Here is a 22,821-nt window from a genome sequence, read left to right as displayed (position 1 = left end):
CAGTTTGCCCTTTTTGATATGCTGTCGGGGTCTGTGCGGGGGCTCTTGGGTGTCGGGTGTGCACTTTTTGAATTTTGCATGTGGACTGGTTTAAACTTATGGATTTGGCTATTAGTTCTCCCTCCCCTGGATCCGACGACTTAACGGCACTGGCAACGACTTCTGGCATGAACATGGATACGAGCTTGGCTGTTGGACAGAGCCAAACACTGAGACACCAGGGTGTTAATAAATCTGGTGGATTTGATTCAAGTAATAGGGTCCTTTATTGCACTAATGTAAGCTTGTCATTAGATTACGAATGTTTATACAGTGTAGTAAAACAATTTGGCAAAGTGGAAAGAATTAAATTAATTCTAGAAAAAGATAAGCAGTCATTTTCTGCTTTTGTTAAATTTTCCTCTCCCTTGGAAGCTAGTGAGGCACAACAAAGACTCCATGGCCACATCCTAAATGACTCAGTTCTCAGCACGAAAGTGTTTTCAGTGAAAAACTTAAATGTTGAGCCATTTGACTTTATTCCAAAGACGAAGAACATGGACCAGTCCCATGTACCAGAGCTCTTCCTTCCCCTTTATGGCATGTTGCTATCTACAAGGAGGGAGGGGAAAAATTTAATAAAAGCAGCTGAATGCATTGAGAGCAAGGTTGGTTCCATTCCCATTGGAAATTTAAAACGGTATGGAAAGAACCTTCTAATAAAAGCTGGTAACGAGACTCAAGCAGTTCTGTTATCTAAATTTAAACCTCCTGAAAATGGAAATATTGAATCTATTTCATCTCACAGATTCTTTAACACACTGAAAGGAGTAGTTTACTCAAAAGATTTGCATGTTTTTAAAGAGGAGGAGATTCTCCATCGATGTCCTCCTTGTGTATCTCATGTAAAAATACTGGGTGGTGATGCAGCAATCCTTTTAACCTTCTCCTCCAATTACCTACCTGATACCATCACTGTTGGCCATGAGAGGATGCAGGTTAAAAAATATAAAAGAAGTCCTAGACAGTGTCGCAAATGCTTTGAATATGGCCACATTCAAAACTCTTGCGATAACAATAAAAGATGTCCTGTGTGCTCTGCAGAGCACGATAATTTTGATGATTGCGAAGCAGCCCGATACTATTTTCTTTGTAAGGGTGATCACATTCCAAATTCTAGGGCTTGTCCCAGATATAAATTTGAACAAGAAGTGTTGACAGTGGCTGATAACGAACATATCAGCATTAGTGAAGCAAAGCGCACGGTAATGGGGGCAAACAAAAGTGCCAACTCTACGTATGCTTCTGTAATAAAACTTATTAAGACTTCCAGCAATGTAAGGCCACCAATAACTGCGTCTGATAGTAGATATCACAAACCTGCTGTTTCTAAAACTATAAATAATAATGAAAATCTCCAAACTGGTCAGAAACTTTCGTCGGCAAGTCCTTTGGAGTCCAATACCAAAAATTGTTCTTCCAAAAGCACAGAAAATTTATCTTCCAAAGCCGATCTAAATGCCACCTCTACGACAGCTGTCGATTCATCTCCAAAAATAAGGGTGCCAAAATCAACTAATAATTCAGGAAAATGTTCTGAAAATACTTCAAACAAAAATAAGCTAAAGGAACAATCCCAATTAGATAAAGCTAGTTCAGAGCCATCAATCGCCACAGCCACAAACAATAATAATAACAAAACTACCAAGAAGCGCACAAGAAATACTTCCCCAAATAATGATAACTTTATAATAAAAACTTCAAATGGGTTCAGTGTTTTGGAAGAGATCTCTCCTCCTAGAAAGGTGGTTCCAAAAGTAGATTCAGAACAAAAACATCTGAGTTCAATTCAGTCTTGCCGCCCTAAGACAAATAGGATTAATGTTGCACAGAACCACAGTAGTAATTCTGAACATCAGGTTCATAATAAAAAATATGAAGGTCAACCAAAGACCCTGAACTCCAATTCAGATGAAAAGGGATTAAGAAAACAATCTCTTATAAAGGAGAATTTCCCACCTAATAAAGATGCTTCCCAAGCCACCAGCTATAGACCAATAGCTCTTACCAGCTGTGTATGTAAGCTTATGGAGAAAATGACAAATACTAGACTAGTTTGGCACCTGGAAACCAAAGGATTACTATCGCAATTTCAATTTGGGTTCAGAAAAAACCGCTCCACCCTTGATCCCCTGCTGAGGCTGACCAACCAAATCCAGCAAGGATTCGCCAAACAGTGTCAGACCATTGGCATATTTTTTGACTTGGAGAAAGCATATGACACTACCTGGAGAATTGGCATCATGAAACAATTGCACAAGATGGGCATATGTGGAAGAATGATCAGGTTTATATATTCCTTTTTAACAGACAGACTTTTTAAGGTAAGAGTGGGAAACTCCTTCTCCCAACCTTTTATGCAGGAGGAAGGAGTTCCCCAAGGAAGCGTTTTAAGTGTAACATTTTTTTCAGTGGCAATAAATAGTGTGGTTGAAAAAATCTCACCCCCTGTTAAATGCTCTCTTTTTGTCGATGACCTTGCAATATACTGCACAGGATATGATTCCTTGTCTGTATGTAAACATTTGCAAAGGTCTATTATTGCTATTACTAAGTGGGCTGATGAGAATGGTTTCAAATTCTCCTCTTCCAAAACAGTTGCAGTAAGATTCACCAGGTGCCGGAGTGTGGAAGAGGTTCCCACACTTAGTTTAAAAGGTTCCATCCTTCCTTACGAGAGTGAAGTTAAATTTCTGGGGTTGACTATTGACCATAAATTAACATGGGCTAGCCACATAAATGCCCTAAAGTTTAATGTTAAACAATCTATGAATATTTTAAAGGTTGTTTGTGGACTTAGTTGGGGGTCTGATAAGAAATCCCTTCTGAGGCTATATGACTCTCTGTGTCGATCTAAGCTAGACTATGGCTGTCAAATTTATTCCTCAGCCTGTAAAACCAAGCTAAAGGAACTGGATGTTGTACACAACATGGGGTTGAGAATATGCTCAGGGGCTTTTAGAACTTCGCCTGTTGAAAGCATGTATGTCGACACAGATCATTTTCCACTTGATCTAAGAAGGCAAGAGCTAGGGTTGCAATACATGGCTAGAATGAAAAGTGCTCCCAAAAATCCCTCCTTTCAAGCACTAAAGGAAACAGATTCGAAGTTTTTCTGGTACAAGAGCTTCTAAACCATTCCAAATTTGACTGAATGAGGATGTTAGGAATAATCATCTTAAATCCCAGAAAGTCCTGAATGTAGAATATCCTGTAAATCCTCCATGGCTTATTCCAGAAGCATCAATATGTAAGAAACTGTTTAACAAAAAGGACCACACTGAAGTAGAGATTAGGGGAAAATTCTTAGAGCACGATGTTACCCATACTAATTTTACAAAAATCTATACAGATGGATCAAAGTCAGACAGTGGTGTTGGTTGCACTGTTATCCTTGGTGATACAGCGTACACAGCTAAATTACCTGACTCTGCATCAATATTTACTGCCGAATTAACAGCCGTAGTCTCTGCCCTAGATTTAGTTTTTCAAAGTAGTGACTCTAATTTTGTCATATACTCAGACTCTAGAAGCAAGCACCTTAGAAGCTATTAAAAAATTTAATAGCTTTCATCCATTAATTCAAAAAGTTCAGGAGTGGCTTTTTCGTATATATTGTCGACGTAAATCAGTCTCTCTCGTTGGGTCCCTTCTCACGTGGGATTCATGGAAACGAGATGGCAGACAGGGAAGCGAAAGCTGCTAGTATTTTATCAGAAACCTCTTTCAGAAAAAGTGCCTCATACAGACCTAAAAGGTCCCATTAGATCTTATGTTTTAAGTAAATGGCAGAAAGGTGGACTTCTCCTCTTCTTGCCAATATTAAAAATATAGAAATATTAGGGATAATATACTACCGTGGTCTTCGTCATTCCAGCTTGACAGACGAACAGAGGTTATTTTAATCAGATTAAGGATTGGGCACACTCGTCTAACCCATCAGTTTATTTTAGAAGGAAGCAGCCCTCCAGAGTGTGCTTACTGTGACGAGACACTAACAGTGGAGCACATTCTGGTGGTCTGCCCCAGATATTTTAACCAAAGGGAAAGATATTTTCAGGTAAATCCCTCTCTGATATTTTGGGAGATGAAGCAGATATTTCTGCTATCATCTCTTTTTTTAAAGTGTGTTAAAATTTTTAACGATATTTAATTTATTTAATATATTTATTACATCACGTAGAATTTTAATGACATTAAATTTTTTATGTATATATCACATCATTCATTAAACTTCATACCCTTATTTATTGGTCACATCACTTCATTTTATTTATTAATCATTTAATTTTATTTATTAATCATTTCCTTCATGAATTCATAACTTTAACATAATTTATTTTCTCTCCATTACGGCGCTGAATGGCCTTGTTGGCCCCAGTGCCTGGGCCTTTGCCCTAAATATCATACATCCATCCATCCATCCTTCCTTGGGATAGACATTTTTGTACCTTCACTTCTCCCAGGATGATGAAAAAGAGGGGTTCTTCCCCGAAGAAATAAAAATACAAACCTCACAAAGAAAGAAAAATTATGATAGTCATTGGGAAAAGAAGAAACGTTCAGAAAATAGTTATGCCTTAATTGAATGCATAGATGAAAAAATTAATAAATTTAGCAGATTTGTTTTATTTGTAGGATGACGTTTAATCTTTACACCGCCAGACTTAACTTTCCTTTACTTATAATATTATTTACCTATTGTGAAACCTTGGTTACGAATATCATTTTCCAGAAAGTGCGCCAAATGTTCTTGGTGATAGAAGAGAATATTTTACGATTTTTTCATCATTAAACACTTGTCCCAAGTAGGAATTGGCTTCTTAAGGGAAAAGAAAAGACAATTAATACTGCCAAACCCCTGAGCAGAAATCTTCTACAACACCAGCTGTTTCTTACACCAGCAGAGAAAGCTCATCAGCAGCACGCTCAACCATCCAACAGATTGTGCTATTCATCATTGTCTCGTATGCATTCTCTTGCGTCCTGGGTCTTGAGCCCCTTCCTTTCCAATACCTATTATCGCTCAATCTGTCAAACCCTTCCTAGATTGTCCTATCTAATCAATCATTCTGTTTTCTTCCCACGCGACCAAATTCATCTTTACAGCTTTCATCATTTTCTTTCGTTTGCGTTCAACCTTCACACTCAAGTTCCATAAAGAAGGGAGAGTTCAACAACCCTTTCATACATTCCAACTTTGGATTCCTGAGACACCCCAAGTTTTCTCCCAGTCATTAAAGATTTTACACACATCCTGCTTCCTTCTTCTTCGTCTTATTCGTTCTGTGCCTGGCCTCTTCTCATCCTTTTCCCAGATACCTACTATACGAATCTACTGCTTCCACTTTTCCATCATCCAAATGACCAATCATTGTTCCTTCCTGATTCCCATTTACCTTCATGACTTTACTTTTGCTGAAATTTACTTTCAGGTTTCTCCTCTTGCAAACTCAACGTGTCTCTTCATCTTCTCTTCAGTATCCCTAATTGGTGTTGTATCATCTGCAACAAATCAGCCAATCCACACTCCATTCATGACCTATCTTCTCATCATGCAACAATGTTCCTATATCTGCTGTCCCCTCTGACTTCTTATGTCACTTCATTCATAAAGATACTAAGCATCATTGAAACATAACACACTCTTGTCTCATATTTTTACACCAAGCCAGCCATTCACATCTACAAAGTTTGCTTTATTTCCATAATAAAAATTGTTCATTGCTGTCAGTAACCTACTGTTTCTCGTCATATAAACTGTTTAGTGCTGTCAGCAACTTGCCATTTTCCTTTCAGACTTTTTATATAAATTTTGAATAACAAACATTGATCCACCTTTCATGTCTAAACACCTTTTTCCCTTTCCAAGTAAGACTGATACTATATCACAGTCTGTGAAACTGTGGAAAACTGGCAGAGCAGTTCACATTTCTTTGACAAGAGTTAAGGCCAGAGCGTTGATATGAATGTAGGAAAAGCTCCTTCCTATGCCAAACCCAACCCAAATGTTCAGACATATGTCTTGCAGGTGGTAAAACTTGCCAATCAATATGATAATAACATTGGTGTCCACGCGCGAACAAAGCAAGTATTTGATTCTTGCTCTAATGCATCTTGCATATGGAAGAGTATTCTGGTATCGGCCTCTTCCTGGTTACAGGCAGGTATGACGTGGTCGCTTCCTCTGATAGCAACATTATCTCCTTGTGTCACCACCACTGTTTTGCCAGGAGGAAATTCACTGCTTTCAGTCTTCTTGGACAGAAATTCAAAGAATTCCTCCTTGTTTTCTGCATCACGCAGTAAGTCCTGCCACTGTCCTGGGATTGTGTTTTTGCCAGACACCTTGCTTCTCATGCCTTTTCCCCTCTTTTCTTTAGCAGAACCTTTGATTCTGTTTTTGAGATACCTGTCCCAAACAATGTCAGCCCTGTCTGCATTCTGAAGCTGATGCTGCACATGAGGCAAGAACACGTCGGCAGCGTAGTCCCTAAATGTCTTCACACCACGAACAGGTAGTAGGTGCACCAAAGCTACGCTGTCAAGCACCTTCACATCAAAAGTATCGGGTTCAGTTGTGTCATATGGCTGAACATCATCCAGTAAGTGTGGAGCAGATGCCTCGACTGTCTTTGTTAAACATGTAAGCAGATTAGATTTTTTTCCAAGACGAAGTTTTCCTCTGTCAGACAAAGAAGAAGGGAATGGGTGGTTTTCATGGCTGAAAAATAAAACCATATTAGACTCTGTGTTGTGCTGGTTTTGTGCAGTTGAAGATTACTGTCTGACATATTGTAAGTGTAACCTGTGATTCTTGAATTTCTTGATTTTTCAAAGTAGGTCCTTTCAGCACCATTGAGACAAACATTTTTAGCGTTGTTGGTGTTGAGTCTTCTTGCCAATTTGATGGAAAGGTTGCATCAAAGTGAAATCCTTCACACTTGAAAATGTCCTTCCTGATGATTTTGGCAGCTTTCGCCAAAATGGAAGCATTCCCTTCATAACTAGTGAAGGCTTGTTTCAGCATTTGCCTCATTCCTTGATCAAAAATAAGCATCACGTTTTTCTCATCATTTTGTTCTTGTGCTTTGGGAAAAGTGGATAATTTGTTCTTTGAAATGCACTATGTTGACCTCTTTCTCAATTCCAAGTGCAGCTAGATGTGCTTCATACATGTGCCGCAACTCAGAACACTTGAAGCAGAGAGATCCATCTTCTACTGAAGTCTCTATGTAGTTTGTCAGTTCAATAAAAGCCCTAGCTTATTTTTTCTCTTTTTCCATTTGACCCCCATCAGAATCGTTTTGTTTTCTTTGAACCCTCAAGAAAGTGCGATGGTGGTTACAGAACTCAGTGAGACAGTTCAAATGGTACATGCCATCTACACCTCCAGCAGCAATTCTTGATAGTACTGCTGTATCCTGTAGGTCAGTTGCCATTTGTGTGATGTTCTGGTCAGCACCCATTGTCATAAATTCATGGAGCTGGTCGTCATAGTTTGAACAAAACATATACAATTGTTCTTTGCCACTGCATGATGAACCTTCTGTCGCGTTTCTTGCACACCTTCAACAGGTGGTCGTGCTTCTTCAAACTCTCTTTTCTTTTTCTCGTTCTAACTTATATTTGCTGAACTTACCATAACAAGTTCTGTGCCACTGAGTTTGGTTATTGACCAGATCGTTTGCTGTGATGTTTTCGTTAAAGAGAATAGTCACAGGTAGCATGCGCAGTCCCCCGAAATTTACTGACAATATTCAGAAACTTTTTATATGGCTGTGACTTGTCTTGACTCCCATGGGCCTTCAATGGGCACTCAACTTCTCACTAGTTTTTTGTTGGCAAATCAGACAAGCTTGCTAATCCATCCTTCATCCACTATAGGTCAGCTCTGAAACAGAGCAAAAGATAAAAGCTATTTTTGTTATAACAAACAATTACAAAATAAAAAAATTACCAATACAAAATTATAATTCTTAGTTTCTTTAAGTCCAGTGGATTCTTGGATGACTCATTTCAAATAATGAATCTCTTCGAAGAGCCTTTTTCATTTGATTAATGACGGTTGTCAAAGACGCGACCACAACCAATAATTTGTCCGCTGTCGCCACGCGTTGTGATTTAAATCATCTGTTTCTCGAAAACTATTGCTGTGCTACCTTGGAACATATCAAAATCTTCAGATATACAGTTTGTACACCACCTAGAAAAATTATGGTACTTTTGGCCACTCTGTCCCCATTTCATAAAAAAATGGGTCTTACAGCCCTCACTACGATGCTTTGTGAAGATTTTATCGACGAAAATCTATTAGACACGGACCTGAAATGCACAGTAGGTACCTGCGATGCTCTTTTAGACTTGCCTTACCATTTGCAAGGGAACCTTGATAGGGGTTTTGAGTGCAGAGTAATTCAAATAGATTTTAGTGCTGCTTTCGATTTAGTAAACACAAGCCACTTATTTATAAACTTAGGAATCTTGGAGTGGGTGGATATGTTTTAGGATTACTTCAAGATTTCCTTACAGATAGGCAGCAGGGAGTTGCTGTGGACAGGATCTTTAGTGAACCAAGACCTGTTTCGTCTGGAGTTCCACAGGGTAGTGTTCTTGGTTCACTGTTATTTTTAGTGTAAACAAGTGATATGGTTGTTGGCCTGGTAAACAAAATGGTTCAGCATGCCGATGATGCAACACTTGTGGGTGTAGTAAAGTCTCCACTTAGGAGATATGAAGCTGCCCGCAGGCTCAGCTGGGACTTGGACCGGATCAGTGAATGGTGCCGTCGGTGGGGTATGAGGCTGAACTCCAGTAAAACAAAAAACACTATTGATTAGCAGATCTCGTACATATTTCCCACGCAATTCTCACCTTCAGGTGGATGAAACTTTGCTGAATGAGTCTGGAGATTTAACTATTCCAGGTGTAATTTTTTCCTCACATCTAAATTTTGAGAAAAATCTAATGAAAGTTTTAGCAAATGCCCCACGTAAGTTAGGTATTGTTGGTAAGGCCTCACGTATTTATAGCAGTGATAAAATCAGTGCAACCTGTTTTAGGTAGTTTGTGCTTCCTTTACTAGAGTATTGTTCTCCGGTATGGATGTCTGCTTCTGCCAAAATAAGTCTAATCCTTCGGGCCAGCCCTAGGAGAGCTGTTAATCAGCTCAGTGGTCTGGTAAAACTAAGGTATAATTTTTTTTTTCTGCCAGAAGATAGAGTGGTTCTCGGTGGTAGGTTTGTTTCCTAATAGCAGCAGTTATGACTTGGACCATCGACGGATGGTCTCTTGTTTGTCACTTTTTCATAAGTTGTGTTTCAAAAGAGATCTTTCACATTCACAATTAATCCCTGATCCCCTTTACCTGCCGAGAGCAACCAGATTCGCTGAACATCAGCACAGATATGCAGTAAATTTGCCTCGCTCTCGAACTTCTCAGTTCCAGAGGTCTTTTATTCCTCACATCGTTGGGCAGTGGTACAGCCTCCCAGAGGATGTCGTGCAACTGGAACTTCAGAAGTTCAAGCGAAGATGCCATGCATTACTACCCTAATACTATTTTCCTTGCGTGTTAATACTTTATCTATTTATTAATTTATTAATTTTTTCTTTTTTAATAAGAGATCTCTTCATTATGTATTTCCCTTTACCACCTCTTACTTCTTCCTAATGAACACCATATTCTTTGGAAGCTGGAACTTCAAGTCAATGGCCCTTGTGGGCTTGTTCCATATGAATAGATTTCATCTGCTGAATAATAATAATAATAATAATAATAATAATAATAATAATAATAATAATAATAATAATAATAATAATAATAATAATAATAATAATGTAATGTATTTATTGCCAATTTTTCGAGGAAAAAGTAAGGATTTTAGTTTATTGTAAACTTTATTTTATGTACAAAGACTAAAATGTCTTTGCAGAAAGTTCTGTTACTGCAGTATACCATAGGATAACTACAATGCTGGATGCCTAGGCTAACTTTATTGGACTTACAAACAAATTGAACTTCCAAATGAGCGCTTGAAACGGAACTCATTTGTATATGTAGCGAACTACTTGTACAGACTTTCCTTCTGTCTCCCAATTGTACCTGAGAATCTTTTATTTTCTTTATTCACTTACCTATTCTTTTCATTTACTTATCCATCACTCACTTTTTATTGCCTCTCCCCATCTTCCTGCAACTACTTACTGAAACTTTGTGCATGTTATATATATACTTATTTAACTCTGGTGAATTTTTCCATCCATTTTCTCCATTATACTCTCCTTTCTACCTCGTCGAACTACAGTATATTGTTTGAATTTTGAAATATGTTTGGAAACTGATAGTTTACAGTGGCAATCATTTGACTTGAGTGTTATTCTTTGTCATAAGTAATGTTCCTATTACTATAGTTTTTCTAGGATATTTACTTGACTCAGCAGTATTATGATGTTACTTGAAAAACAACGGTTTGAAGACCATGACTTCTTGTTAAGATTGTCAATGCATTTTCTTTGCTTTTCATGCAGTGATAGACGTCAAATGGGATCCCCCCCCCAAAAAAAACTCTGTAGGTTCGAATTTTACTCACAGCGAAAATTTGCGTAGGTTTTAGTAAGGAGAACTAGGGTAATAACTCAGGGGGTACCTATGCCAGATAAAAAGTTTGTTTGGAGAGTGCCAGATGTACCATCCCGATAACTAACTGTAGAACTATAGCTACTGATGCAGACGTCATTCCTGGGATTGATGATGATGCAGGAATTATGATTATCACAATCATCAATTACTGCAATATGAGAATTGCCGTAGATAACAAACTAGGCATCGAGTCAATAATGTACTCCTACTATTACATGTAAAAGTGAATTGAAGACTGTTTTTACAGTCGTAAATCAATTTAGTAAAAGAATGGGCAAAGGGTATAATTTACTGGAATGAAAAATTGTAACATGAAGTCTCCTTTCACTCTTAAAACCAATTTTATATTTGTAGTCCTTAGGTTTGTCTATTTTTGTAGATTTAATTAGTGGAAAACTACTGTATTTTGCTGTGCAGCGTTAGCCGAGTGGTTAAGGCATCTGACTAGATATCAGATGGGATACTCCTGCATAGGTTCGAAACCTACTTACTCTGAGATATCGGACGGTTTTCAGAACAGAATGTTATGAAATTTGATGATACAAGAAAACCAAAATGCTGCAAAGTAGTAAGAAGGAAACTCTATTGCCCATTTCTTAGTACTAAAGTAAACTTCACGGGTTTCTTTTCCAGAGATTTGAAAAGATGTCATAGTGCCATCGTAAGAGTTCACCGGAATGGAAGGTGAGGAGATACTCACAGTAGCTGGTAGTACAATTTTCATTGCTAGCAATATTTTATAGCAGACTGCAACTGATAGCTGTATCTTTGTTGAGAACAGCATGTGCTGAGAGAGAGAGAGAAAGAGAAAGAGGGAGAATGAAGGTGGACTAGTCAATTATTGATTTGTATCTTGTAAATATGAGTAGAAGCAAATACAAAGTTTCTTAACCCACTGAATTTCAAAACACCATCCTTCCTTTATAATTTTATATTATCCTAGTGCTTGCAGAATTCTTATTAAGTACTGTTTCCCATTAGTGGCTACAGAATGACTCTCTCACTGAAGCTGCTTCTGAAAGGCACATGATACCGTTACTAAGCCCAACAGAGTAATTGATTTCATGTTTTTGTCACAATTTGTTTAATTGCGATTAATTTCTTGTTAAAATATTGTAGTTTTTAAAATGTCCTCTTATTGTTCCTCTCCTGATAATGACAATAGGCCTACTGTTAACAACACTGATCATATTGATGATGATGCAGGAATTATGGTTATCTCAGCAACATAAAAAACTGAGAATTGTGTTAATTACAAACTATGTAATGTATGTAATATATTCGTACTATTAGGTGTACAACTGGGATCAGTGCTATTTCTACAGTCGTAAATTAATTTAGTAAAAGGAGAATGGGCAAAGGGTATTATTTGCTTGAATGAAAACTTGTGGCTTAAAGTTGTTTTTAATTGTCAAGACTAATTTTATCATTTTAAGTCTTACCTTTGTCTATTTTTGTGTATTTCAATACTGGAAAACTTCGACGTTTTCTATGCAGTGATGGCCGAGTGGTTAAGGCGTCTGACTAGAAATCAGATGGGATCTTCCCGCGTAGGTTCGAATCCTACTCACTGCGAAATATAACGAAAGTTTTAGGCAATATGTGTAATAAAGTAAATGTTAATATGTATTTGAAATTATAATAATCATAATTATAGTAATGATAATTGTAATACTTGTATGTTATTGATTAATCATTCCTGTATTAACTAGTGATGGAGAGAGAGAGAGAGAGGTAGATGGTAGTTAGGTGATATGTTTAAGAAAAAGATGTTTACCTTTGAAAATGTCAGCGTCACATCTGCATCGGAAGGTGGTTTGATGTTGAACAGTTATCACCTTGCTGCTTTCTGGCATTATACTTATTTTGTCCAAGGATACTGAAATTGGTTGTATTTTGCTCTAATATTCTTTTGAAGATTTATCTCTTTGTAAAAATGTGTTTCCTGCTATGTGTTTTGCCTAATGTTTGAGGTTGAGAATGTGTTTGTGTTTCACAGTCAGGTTTAGTTGTTTTTGGCTACTGATCACTTCTCTATACATCCTGATATGAGACTGACGTCCTGAAACAACTTTTATAGCTGGGTTAGAATATATCTATATGAAGAACATGAGTTTTAATACTGACCTAGGATTGTATATGTTGCCAAACAATGTGCACCTCAAAACATGGAGAGCAAACTCCGTCGAGTTAGAGTTTAGTTTTTTTGAGTTGTAATAATTACTTTACAGATAATTACTTTTCAGCATTCCAGCTCAAAGCTCAATTTCATACATGAATACAGCATAAAGGTGCTGCTCAAGTCCATAGGCAAATACAGTTTGAGCACAGAGACTTATAAAGATATTAATAAAAATAGTAGTAATGAACATGTAGTCCACATAAAGTGGCACCGATGGATTAAGTTAAAGATTATTGAATAGTCTCTTAGGAATACTGACAGAAAAGAATTTGTATAGTTACTCTATAATGATGATAATGACACTGGCAGTAAGAATAAATTCAATGACAAATCTGTGTACAGGAAGATGGATTTACTATAACTTTGTACAGAGCGAGGCAGGCCCTACTAGTAGGAAGGTTCCCTACGTGGACGAAAGAAGGTCCTTGGGGGCAGATACGGACCTTTGAATATCATGTTTTGCCACGTAGTGATACATGGCACTTAAATTCACGAAAAATAACATCAACTCTGAAAATAACTCCTGGGCGATGGATGTGGGTATCAGGTCTCTTGATATAGGTGGAGAAGACTGCATTTACGTTCTCTGCAACCAGTCCTACTGTATAACAGAGCCTGTTGACGAGTATTTGATAAAATAATTTCTCGGTAGGTAGGATTGTAGTAGGAAGTACAGGTACCGTTAAAAGCCAAGGGGCACTTGGGCGACGATTTTAGGTTGGTAAAGAAAGGGCCAAGCGTTAGTACTCACCGCATTTTAGTTCAGGATTCGATTGTTGTATTTTAAAAAAAAAAAAATGCGTTCGTCGATAGGCAACTGAGTAAGTCTAATCCTACTAAATTTAATGACAAACTTGATGGTAAGTTCAAGTAATTTAATTTAATTAAGTACCATTTTATTCAAAGGATCTTTTTCGACCTCGAAAATTATTCGTGAGGTTTCACATTTCTTTTTCTTTGAGAGAGAGAGAGAGAGAGAGAGAGAGAGAGAGAGAGAGAGAGAGAGAGAGAGAGAGAGAGAGAGAGATATTATTATTCGATGTAAAATGTAAATAAGTAAATATATTTAAGATGTTGTAAATTTCTTCGCGAGGTACTTCTTAGAAATTCATGATTACATTTTTTTTTTATTGCGGTTTTTACTTGCACTATATTTATTACCCATTGGACATGATCCCGACCTTCAGATATCTAAATTTCGTATACTTTAATGATAAATATGGAGGTTCCCATTGCGGCTGTGATTTGGAACTCTGCTAGGAAAATAAGAATTAAGGGAGAAGGCAAGACATGAGCCTTCGTTGGTTGGAGAGAGAGAGAGAGAGAGAGAGAGAGAGAGAGAGAGAGAGAGAGAGAGAGAGAGAATATTATGGGATATCCTTAACAGAAATCCAGCTTTCTAGAGTTTTGTTTAATATTGCTGTCTGGTACGTACATACCTTTATTTAGAGTGGCGTGATTAGATGTGTGCGTATGTGAGATCTCAAGATTAAAATCTTTTGGATACGTGATGAGAAATGGTAAGAACGGTTGGTCAGAAAAGTAGTAGGTATGGGAGGTAACACGACGAAGGCCTCCAGGAAAACCCAGGAAACCGTGGAAAAGATGACATAAAAAAGGTTTGTGATGATGTAAACGTATGTTTAGCGTACAGTGTCGTTATCTAGAGAACTTTTTGAGTCAGCCATTTTCTAGATAATTTACGTTTTTTGTTTTTGCCCTGTATGTATATATTAACAGTATTATAATTAGTTTAGCATAAGAATGATGGCTATGACTTCAATACTAACATTAGTAATTGTATGAACACGATGACTATTTGCAAACAATGGATGCTGCATTCACTGAGGGTTTCCATTTTTAGATTATGCTTACATCTGAAGTAGGAAAATGAGTCCGGAAAAACAACAAAGCCTAAGAAGTTCGGTGTCAAATGGTAAATTTATCTGCAGAGAATGAGAGAGAGAGAGAGAGAGAGAGAGAGAGAGAGAGAGAGAGAGAGAGAGAGAGAGAGAGAGAGGAATTATAAAGGCTTGGTAACGGGATACAATGGGCACAGCCAACTCTGTGAGTATTGCTGAATGCCATAGGTACTGGGTTACAGTCAGTAGTATAAAAACAATCTAATGCACTGCAATGTTGCATTTTGTTTACTACATATTCCAGCATAACCCATCTTTTTTAAACACTTGTTTACAAGTGCTCATCTCTCTCTCTCTCTCTCTCTCTCTCTCTCTCTCTCTCTCTCTCTTTCCCCAGCTGAATTTGCCTCACATTTTTGTAATTTCATGTCATACCTTGCTCTTGCTTTTTCTTAAATTTATTAGACAAGTCATCATCATCGCCTCCAAGGATTGGGTGTCATGTGCTTTCACTTCCACAAATCTCCACTCATCTCCAGCCTCCCAACTCTTAGTTCTCATCCATGTAGGTCTGGGTCTTCCATTTCCCGTGGTACTCACTGCTCTCCAGGAATGGTTAAAGATTCGTGTAAAGGATTTTGGCACCAGATGTAGATTATGAATGGATGTAGATGTGCATTAATGTGCTGTGCATATGCATAATTTTCTTTTAATTTGTTTGAATAACATATATTAAAAAGTGTTTACTTCATATTGGAAAATATCACATTTATTGCCTGGAAGACTGTTGTGATGTTACGGCAACACTTGTAATTTTTCTTGACTCCAGCAGAAAGCATTTTATGTAACATAATAAATCTTAAATGATTTGTTTGGGATAATTCTTGCTTGTTTTTTTTTTTTTTTGTTTTTTGCCAAGTAAGCTAGTTGAATACTTGTAGGTTTTCTGTGCAGTGATGGCCAGTGGTTAAGGCGTCTGACTAGAAATCAGATGGGATCTTCCACGCGTGAGGTTCGAATCCTACTCACTTCGAAATTGTGGGATGATTTTAGATGAAGCAATACGAAATTAGAGCGTTCTGGTAGTGCATTGGCTGAGAAAAATGATGTTGAACTGTTTCAAGTGCGAAACCATAAAAAATAATTGCCCGTTTATGATAAGCAACGAAATTTCGTGAGGTTCTAACAGAGAGATAGGAGATAGCACACTGCCACTTAAGAAGCTAACTGAGGCTTTCATTTTGGATTATTATTTATTAATAAGCTTACTTTAGAAGTAGGAAAAACAACAAAGCCTAAGCTGAAGTTCTGCATCTTATTGTAAATCTATATGTATACAGAGAGAGAGAGAGAGAGAGAGAGAGAGAGAGAGAGAGAGAGAGAGGAATTGTAAAGGTTTGATAATGGGATACAATGCACACTGCTAACTCTGAGTACTTTTGAATACCATAGGTAATAGGTTGCAGCCAGCAGTAGAAAAACAATCTAATGTACTGCAGTGTTGCATTTTATTCACTACGGTTCCAGCATAACCCATCTTTTTAAATATTTGTTTGCAAGTGCTCACAGAATTTCTCTCTCTCTCTCTCTCTCTCTCTCTCTCTCTCTCTCTCTCTCTCTCTCTCTCTGCTCTCTGAATTTGCATCATTGTTTGTAATTTCATGCAATGCCTTGCTTTTGTTTTTCTTGAATCTATTTGACAAGTCATCATCATCGCTTCCAAGGCCACATAACGTAAATCACCTATGTGAAATTCTACTACTCATTGTTGTTGTGTGCTTTCACTTCCATATCTCCACTCATTTCCAGCCTCCCAACTCTTAGTTCTCATCCATGTAGGTTTGGGTCTTCCATTTCCCGTGGTACTCACTGCTCTCCAGGAATGGTTAAAGATTCGTGTAAAGGATTTTGGAACCAAATGTAGATTATGAATGGATGTAGATGTGCATTAATGTGCTGTGCATATGCATAATTTTCTTTTAATTTGTTTGAATAATATATATTAAAAAGTGTTTACTTCATCTTGAAAAATATCACATTGATTGCCTGTAAGACTGTTGTGATGTTACGGCAACAATTGTAATTTTTCTTGACTCACTCCAGCAGAAAGCATTTTATGTAACATAATAAATCTTAAATGAATTGTTTGGGATAATTCTTGCTTGTTTTTTTTTTTTTTTTTTTTTTGCCAAGTAAGCTAGTTGAATACTTGTAGGTTTTCTGTGCAGTGATGGCCGAGTGGTTAAGGCGTCTGACTAGAAATCAGATGGGATCTTCGCGCATAGGTTCGAATCCTACTCACTGCGAAATTGTGGGATGATTTTAGATGAAAGCAATACAAAATTAGAGCGTTCTGGTAGTGCATTGGCTGAGAAAAATGATGTTGAACTGTTTCAAGTGCGAAACCGTCAAAAATAATTGCCCGTTTATAATAAGCAATGAAATTTCGTGAGGTTCTAACACAGAGATAGGAGATAGCACACTGCCACTTAAGAAGCTAACTGAGGCTTTCATTTTGGATTATTATTTATTAATAAGATTACTTTAGAACTAGGAAAAACAACAAAGCCTAAGCTGAAGTTCTGCATCTTATTGTAAATCTATATGTATACAGAGAGAGAGAGAGAGAGAGAGAGAGAGAGAGAGAGAGAGAGAGAGAGAGAGAGAGAGAGAGAGAGAGAGAGAGGAATTGTAAAGGTTTGATAATGGGATACAATGCACACTGCTAACTCTGAGTACTTTTGAATACCATAGGTAATAGGTTGCAGCCAGCAGTAGAAAAACAATCTAATGCACTGCAGTGTTGCATTTTGTTCACTGCAGATTCCAGCATAACCCATCTTTTTTAAATATTTGTTTGCAAGTGCTCACAGAATTCTCTCTCTCTCTCTCTCTCTCTCTCTCTCTCTCTCTCTCCCAGCTGAATTTGCATCATTGTTTGTAATTTCATGCAATGCCTTGCTTTTGTTTTTTCTTGAATCTATTTGACAAGTCATCATCATCGCTTCCAAGGCCACATAACGTAAATCACCTATGTGAAATTCTACTACTCATTGTTGTTATGTGCTTTCACTTCCATAAATCTCCACTCATCTCCAGCCTCCCAACTCTTAGTTCTCATCCATGTAGGTCTGGGTCTTCCATTTTCCGTGGTACTCACTGCTCTCCAGGAATGGTTAAAGATTCTTGTAAAGGATTTTGGAACCAAATATAGATTATGAATGGATGTAGATGTGCATTAATGTGCTGTGCATATGCATAATTTTCTTTTAATTTGTTTGAATAATATATATTAAAAAGTATTTACTTCATATTGAAAAATATCACATTTATTGCCTGTAAGACTGTTGTGATGTTACGGCAACACTTGCAATTTTTCTTGACTCCAGCAGAAAGCATTTTATGTAACATAATAAATCTTAAATGATTTGTTTGGGATAATTCTTGCTTGTTTTTTTTTTTTTTTTTGTTTTTGCCAAGTAAGCTAGTTGAATACTTGTAGGTTTTCTGTGCAGTGATGGCCGAGTGGTTAAGGCGTCTGACTAGAAATCAGATGGGATCTTCCCGCGTAGGTTCGAATCCTACTCATTGCGAAATTGTGGGATGATTTTAGATGAAGCAGTACGAAATTAGAGCGTTTTGGTAGTGCATTGGCTGAGAAAAATGATGTTGAACTGTTTCAAGTGCGAAACCGTAAAAAATAATTGCCCGTTTATGATAAGCAACGAAATTTCGTGAGGTTCTAACACAGAGATAGGAGATAGCACACTGCCACTTAAGAAGCTAACTGAGGCTTTCATTTTGGATTATTATTTATTAATAAACTTTTTAGAACTAGGAAAAACAACAAAGCCTAAGCTGAAGTTCTGCATCTTATTGTAAATCTATATGTATACAGAGAGAGAGAGAGAGAGAGAGAGAGAGAGAGAGAGAGAGAGAGAGAGGAATTGTAAAGGTTTGATAATGGGATACAATGCACACTACTAACTCTGAGTACTTTTGAATACCATAGGTAATAGGTTGCAGCCAGCAGTAGAAAAACAATCTAATGTACTGCAGTGTTGCATTTTGTTCACTACGGATTGCAGCATAACCCATCTTTTTTTAAATATTTGTTTGCAAGTGCTCACAGAAATCTCTCTCTCTCTCTCTCTCTCTCTCTCTCTCTCTCTCTCTCTCTCTGAATTTGCATCATTGTTTGTAATTTCATGCAATGCCTTGCTTTTGTTTTTTCTTGAATCTATTTGACAAGTCATCATCATTGCTTCCAAGGCTACATAACGTAAATCACCTATGTGAAATTCTACTACTCATTGTTGTTATGTGCTTTCACTTCCATATCTCCACTCATCTCCAGCCTCCCAACTCTTAGTTCTCATCCATGTAGGTCTGGGTCTTCCATTTCCCGTGGTACTCACTGCTCTTTAGGAATGGTTAAAGATTCGTGTAAAGGATTTTGGAACCAAATGTAGATTATGAATGGATGTAGATGTGCATTAATGTGCTGTGCATATGCATAATTTTCTTTTAATTTGTTTGAATAATATATATTAAAAAGTATTTACTTCATATTGAAAAATATCACATTTATTGCCTGTTAGACTGTTGTGATGTTATGGCAACACTTGCAATTTTTCTTGACTCCAGCAGAAAGCATTTTATGTAACATAATAAATCTTAAATGATTTGTTTGGGATAATTCTTGCTTGTTTTGGTTTTTTTGTGTTTTCTGCCAAGTAATCTAGTTGAATACTTGTAGGTTTTCTGTGCAGTGATGGCCGAGTGGTTAAGGCGTCTGACTAGAAATCAGATGGGATCTTCCCGCGTAGGTTCGAATCCTACTCACTTCGAAATTGTGGGATTATTTTAGATGAAGCAATACGAAATTAGAGCGTTCTGGTAGTGCATTGGCTGAGAAAAATGATGTTGAACTGTTTCAGGTGCGAAACCGTCAAAAATAATTGCCCGTTTATGATAAGCAACGAAATTCGTGAGGTTCTAACACAGAGATAGGAGATAGCACACTGCCACTTAAGAAGCTAACTGAGGCTTTCATTTTGGATTATTATTTATTAATAAGATTACTTTAGAACTAGGAAAAACAACAAAGCCTAAGCTGAAGTTCTGCATCTTATTGTAAATCTATATGTATACACAGAGAGAGAGAGAGAGAGAGAGAGAGAGAGAGAGAGAGAGAGAGTAAAGAGAGAGGAATTTGATAATGGGATACAATGCACACTGCTAACTCTGAGTACTTTTGAATACCATAGGTAATAGGTTGCAGCCAGCAGTAGAAAAACAATCTAATGTACTGCAGTGTTGCATTTTGTTCACTACGGATTCCAGCATAACCCATCTTTTTTTAAATATTTGTTTGCAAGTGCTCACAGAATTCTCTCTCTCTCTCTCTCTCTCTCTCTCTCTCTCTCTCTCTCTCTCTCTCTCTCTCTCTCTCTCAGCTGAATTTGCATCATTGTTTGTAATTTCATGCAATGCCTTGCTTTTGTTTTTTCTTGAATCTATTTGACAAGTCATCATCATCGCTTCCAAGGCCACATAACGTAAATCACCTATGTGAAATTCTACTACTCATTGTTGTTATGTGCTTTCACTTCCATATCTCCACTCATCTCCAGCCTCCCAACTCTTAGTTCTCATCCATGTAGGTCTGGGTCTTCCATTTCCCGTGGTACTCACTGCTCTCCAGGAATGGTTAAAGATTCGTGTAAAGGATTTTGGAACCAAATGTAGATTATGAATGGATGTAGATGTGCATTAATGTGCTGTGCATATGCATAATTTTTTTTTAATTTGTTTGAAGAATATATATTAAAAAGTATTTACTTCATCTTGAAAAATATCACATTTATTGCCTGTAAGACTGTTGTGATGTTACGGCAACACTTGTAATTTTTCTTGAGTCCAGCAGAAAGCATTTTATGTAACATAATAAATCTTAAATGAATTGTTTGGGATAATTCTTGCTTGTTTTGGTTTTTTTTGTGTTTTTTGCCAAGTAAGCTAGTTGAATACTTGTAGGTTTTCTGTGCAGTGATGGCCGAGTGGTTAAGGCGTCTGACTAGAAATCAGATGGGATCTTCCCGCGTAGGTTCGAATCCTACTCACTGCGAAATTGTGGGATGATTTTAGATGAAGCAATACGAAATTAGAGCGTTCTGGTAGTGCATTGGCTGAGAAAAATGATGTTGAACTGTTTCAAGTGCGAAACCATCAAAAATAATTGCCCGTTAATGATAAGCAACGAAATTTTGTGAGGTTCTAACACAGAGATAGGAGATAGCACACTGCCACTTAAGAAGCTAACTAAGGCTTTCATTTTGGATTATTATTTATTAATAAGATTACTTTAGAACTAGGAAAAACAACAAAGCCTAAGCTGAAGTTCTGCATCTTATTGTAAATCTGTATGTATACAGAGAGAGAGAGAGAGAGAGAGAGAGAGAGAGAGAGAGAGAGAGAGAGAGAGAGAGAGAGAGAGAATTGTAAAGGTTTGATAATGGGATACAATGCACACTGCTAACTCTGAGTACTTTTGAATACCATAGGTAATAGGTTGCAGCCAGCAGTAGAAAAACAATCTAATGTACTGCAGTGTTGCATCATTTTGTTCACTGCGGATTCCAGCATAACCCATCTTTTTTTAAATATTTGTTTGCAAGTGCTCACAGAAATCTCTCTCTCTCTCTCTCTCTCTCTCTCTCTCTCCCCAGCTGAATTTGCATCATTGTTTGTAATTTCATGCAATGCCTTGCTTTTGTTTTTTCTTGAATCTATTTGACGAGTCATCAACATCGCTTCCAAGGCCACATAACGTAAATCACCTATGTGAAATTCTACTACTCATTGTTGTTATGTGCTTTCACTTCCATAAATCTCCACTCATCTCCAGCCTCCCAACTCTTAGTTCTCATCCATGTAGGTCTGGGTCTTCCATTTCCCGTGGTACTCACTGCTCTTTAGGAATGGTTAAAGATTCGTGTAAAGGATTTTGGAACCAAATGTAGATTATGAATGGATGTAGATGTGCATTAATATGCTGTGCATATGCATAATTTTCTTTTAATTTGTTTGAATAATATATATTAAAAGTATTTACTTCATCTTGAAAAATATCACATTTATTGCCTGTTAGACTGTTGTGATGTTACGGCAACACTTGCAATTTTCTTGACTCCAGCAGAAAGCATTTTATGTAACATAATAAATCTTAAATGATTTGTTTGGGATAATTCTTGCTTGTTTTGGTTTTTTGTGTTTTTGCCAAGTAATCTAGTTGAATACTTGTAGGTTTTCTGTGCAGTGATGGCCGAGTGGTTAAGGCGTCTGACTAGAAATCAGATGGGATCTTCCCGCGTAGGTTCGAATCCTACTCACTGCGAAATTGTGGGATGATTTTAGATGAAGCAATACGAAATTAAAGCGTTCTGGTAGTGCATTGGCTGAGAAAAATGATGAACTGTTTCAAGTGCGAAACCGTCAAAAATAATTGCCCGTTTATGATAAGCAACGAAATTTCGTGAGGTTCTTACACAGAGATAGGAGATAGCACACTGCCACTTAAGAAGCTAACTGAGGCTTTCATTTTGGATTATTATTTATTAATAAGCTTACTTTAGAACTAGGAAAAACAACAAAGCCTAAGCTGAAGTTCTGCATCTTATTGTAAATCTATATGTATACAGAGAGAGAGAGAGAGAGAGAGAGAGAGAGAGAGAGAGAGAGAGAGAGAGAGAGAGAGAGAGAGAGAGGAATTGTAAAGGTTTGATAATGGGATACAATGCACACTGCTAACTCTGAGTAGTGTTGGATTCCATAGGTAATAGGTTGCAGTCAGCAGTATAAAAGCAATCTAATGTACTGCAAAGTTGAATTTTGTTTACTCTGGATTGCAGCATAACCCATCTTTTTTAAACATTTGTCTGCAAGTGCTCACAGAATCTTTCTCTCTTGCCAGCAGAATTTGATTAAATTTTGTAATTTCATGTTACACCTTGCTCATGTTTTTTCTTAAATCTATTAGACAAGTCATCATCATTGCCTCCAAGCCATGCAATATTAATCATCTATGTGATATT

General features: G+C 37.2%; 6 non-coding genes across 6 annotated transcripts; all 6 read left to right on the top strand.

The window, feature by feature from the left end:
- The first annotated feature begins 12,174 nt into the window (after window positions 1-12,174).
- Window positions 12,175-12,256, top strand: TRNAS-AGA (transfer RNA serine (anticodon AGA)). The gene has a single exon. It is a non-coding gene; the product is annotated as a tRNA-Ser (tRNA).
- Window positions 12,257-16,949: 4,693 nt separating this feature from the next.
- On the top strand, window positions 16,950-17,031 carry TRNAS-AGA (transfer RNA serine (anticodon AGA)). The gene has a single exon. It is a non-coding gene; the product is annotated as a tRNA-Ser (tRNA).
- A 1,205-nt stretch (window positions 17,032-18,236) lies between these two features.
- On the top strand, window positions 18,237-18,318 carry TRNAS-AGA (transfer RNA serine (anticodon AGA)). Its single transcript has one exon. It is a non-coding gene; the product is annotated as a tRNA-Ser (tRNA).
- A 1,175-nt stretch (window positions 18,319-19,493) lies between these two features.
- TRNAS-AGA (transfer RNA serine (anticodon AGA)) lies at window positions 19,494-19,575 on the top strand. The gene has a single exon. It is a non-coding gene; the product is annotated as a tRNA-Ser (tRNA).
- Window positions 19,576-20,773: 1,198 nt separating this feature from the next.
- Window positions 20,774-20,855, top strand: TRNAS-AGA (transfer RNA serine (anticodon AGA)). The gene has a single exon. It is a non-coding gene; the product is annotated as a tRNA-Ser (tRNA).
- A 1,187-nt stretch (window positions 20,856-22,042) lies between these two features.
- On the top strand, window positions 22,043-22,124 carry TRNAS-AGA (transfer RNA serine (anticodon AGA)). Its single transcript has one exon. It is a non-coding gene; the product is annotated as a tRNA-Ser (tRNA).
- Window positions 22,125-22,821: the final 697 nt, after the last annotated feature.

This window comes from Macrobrachium rosenbergii, chromosome 13 (assembly GCF_040412425.1).
Source record: "Macrobrachium rosenbergii isolate ZJJX-2024 chromosome 13, ASM4041242v1, whole genome shotgun sequence".
NCBI lineage: Eukaryota > Metazoa > Arthropoda > Malacostraca > Decapoda > Palaemonidae > Macrobrachium > Macrobrachium rosenbergii.
The sequence above is the reverse complement of the archived record's forward strand: the minus strand, read 5'-3'. Positions and strand labels throughout refer to the sequence as shown.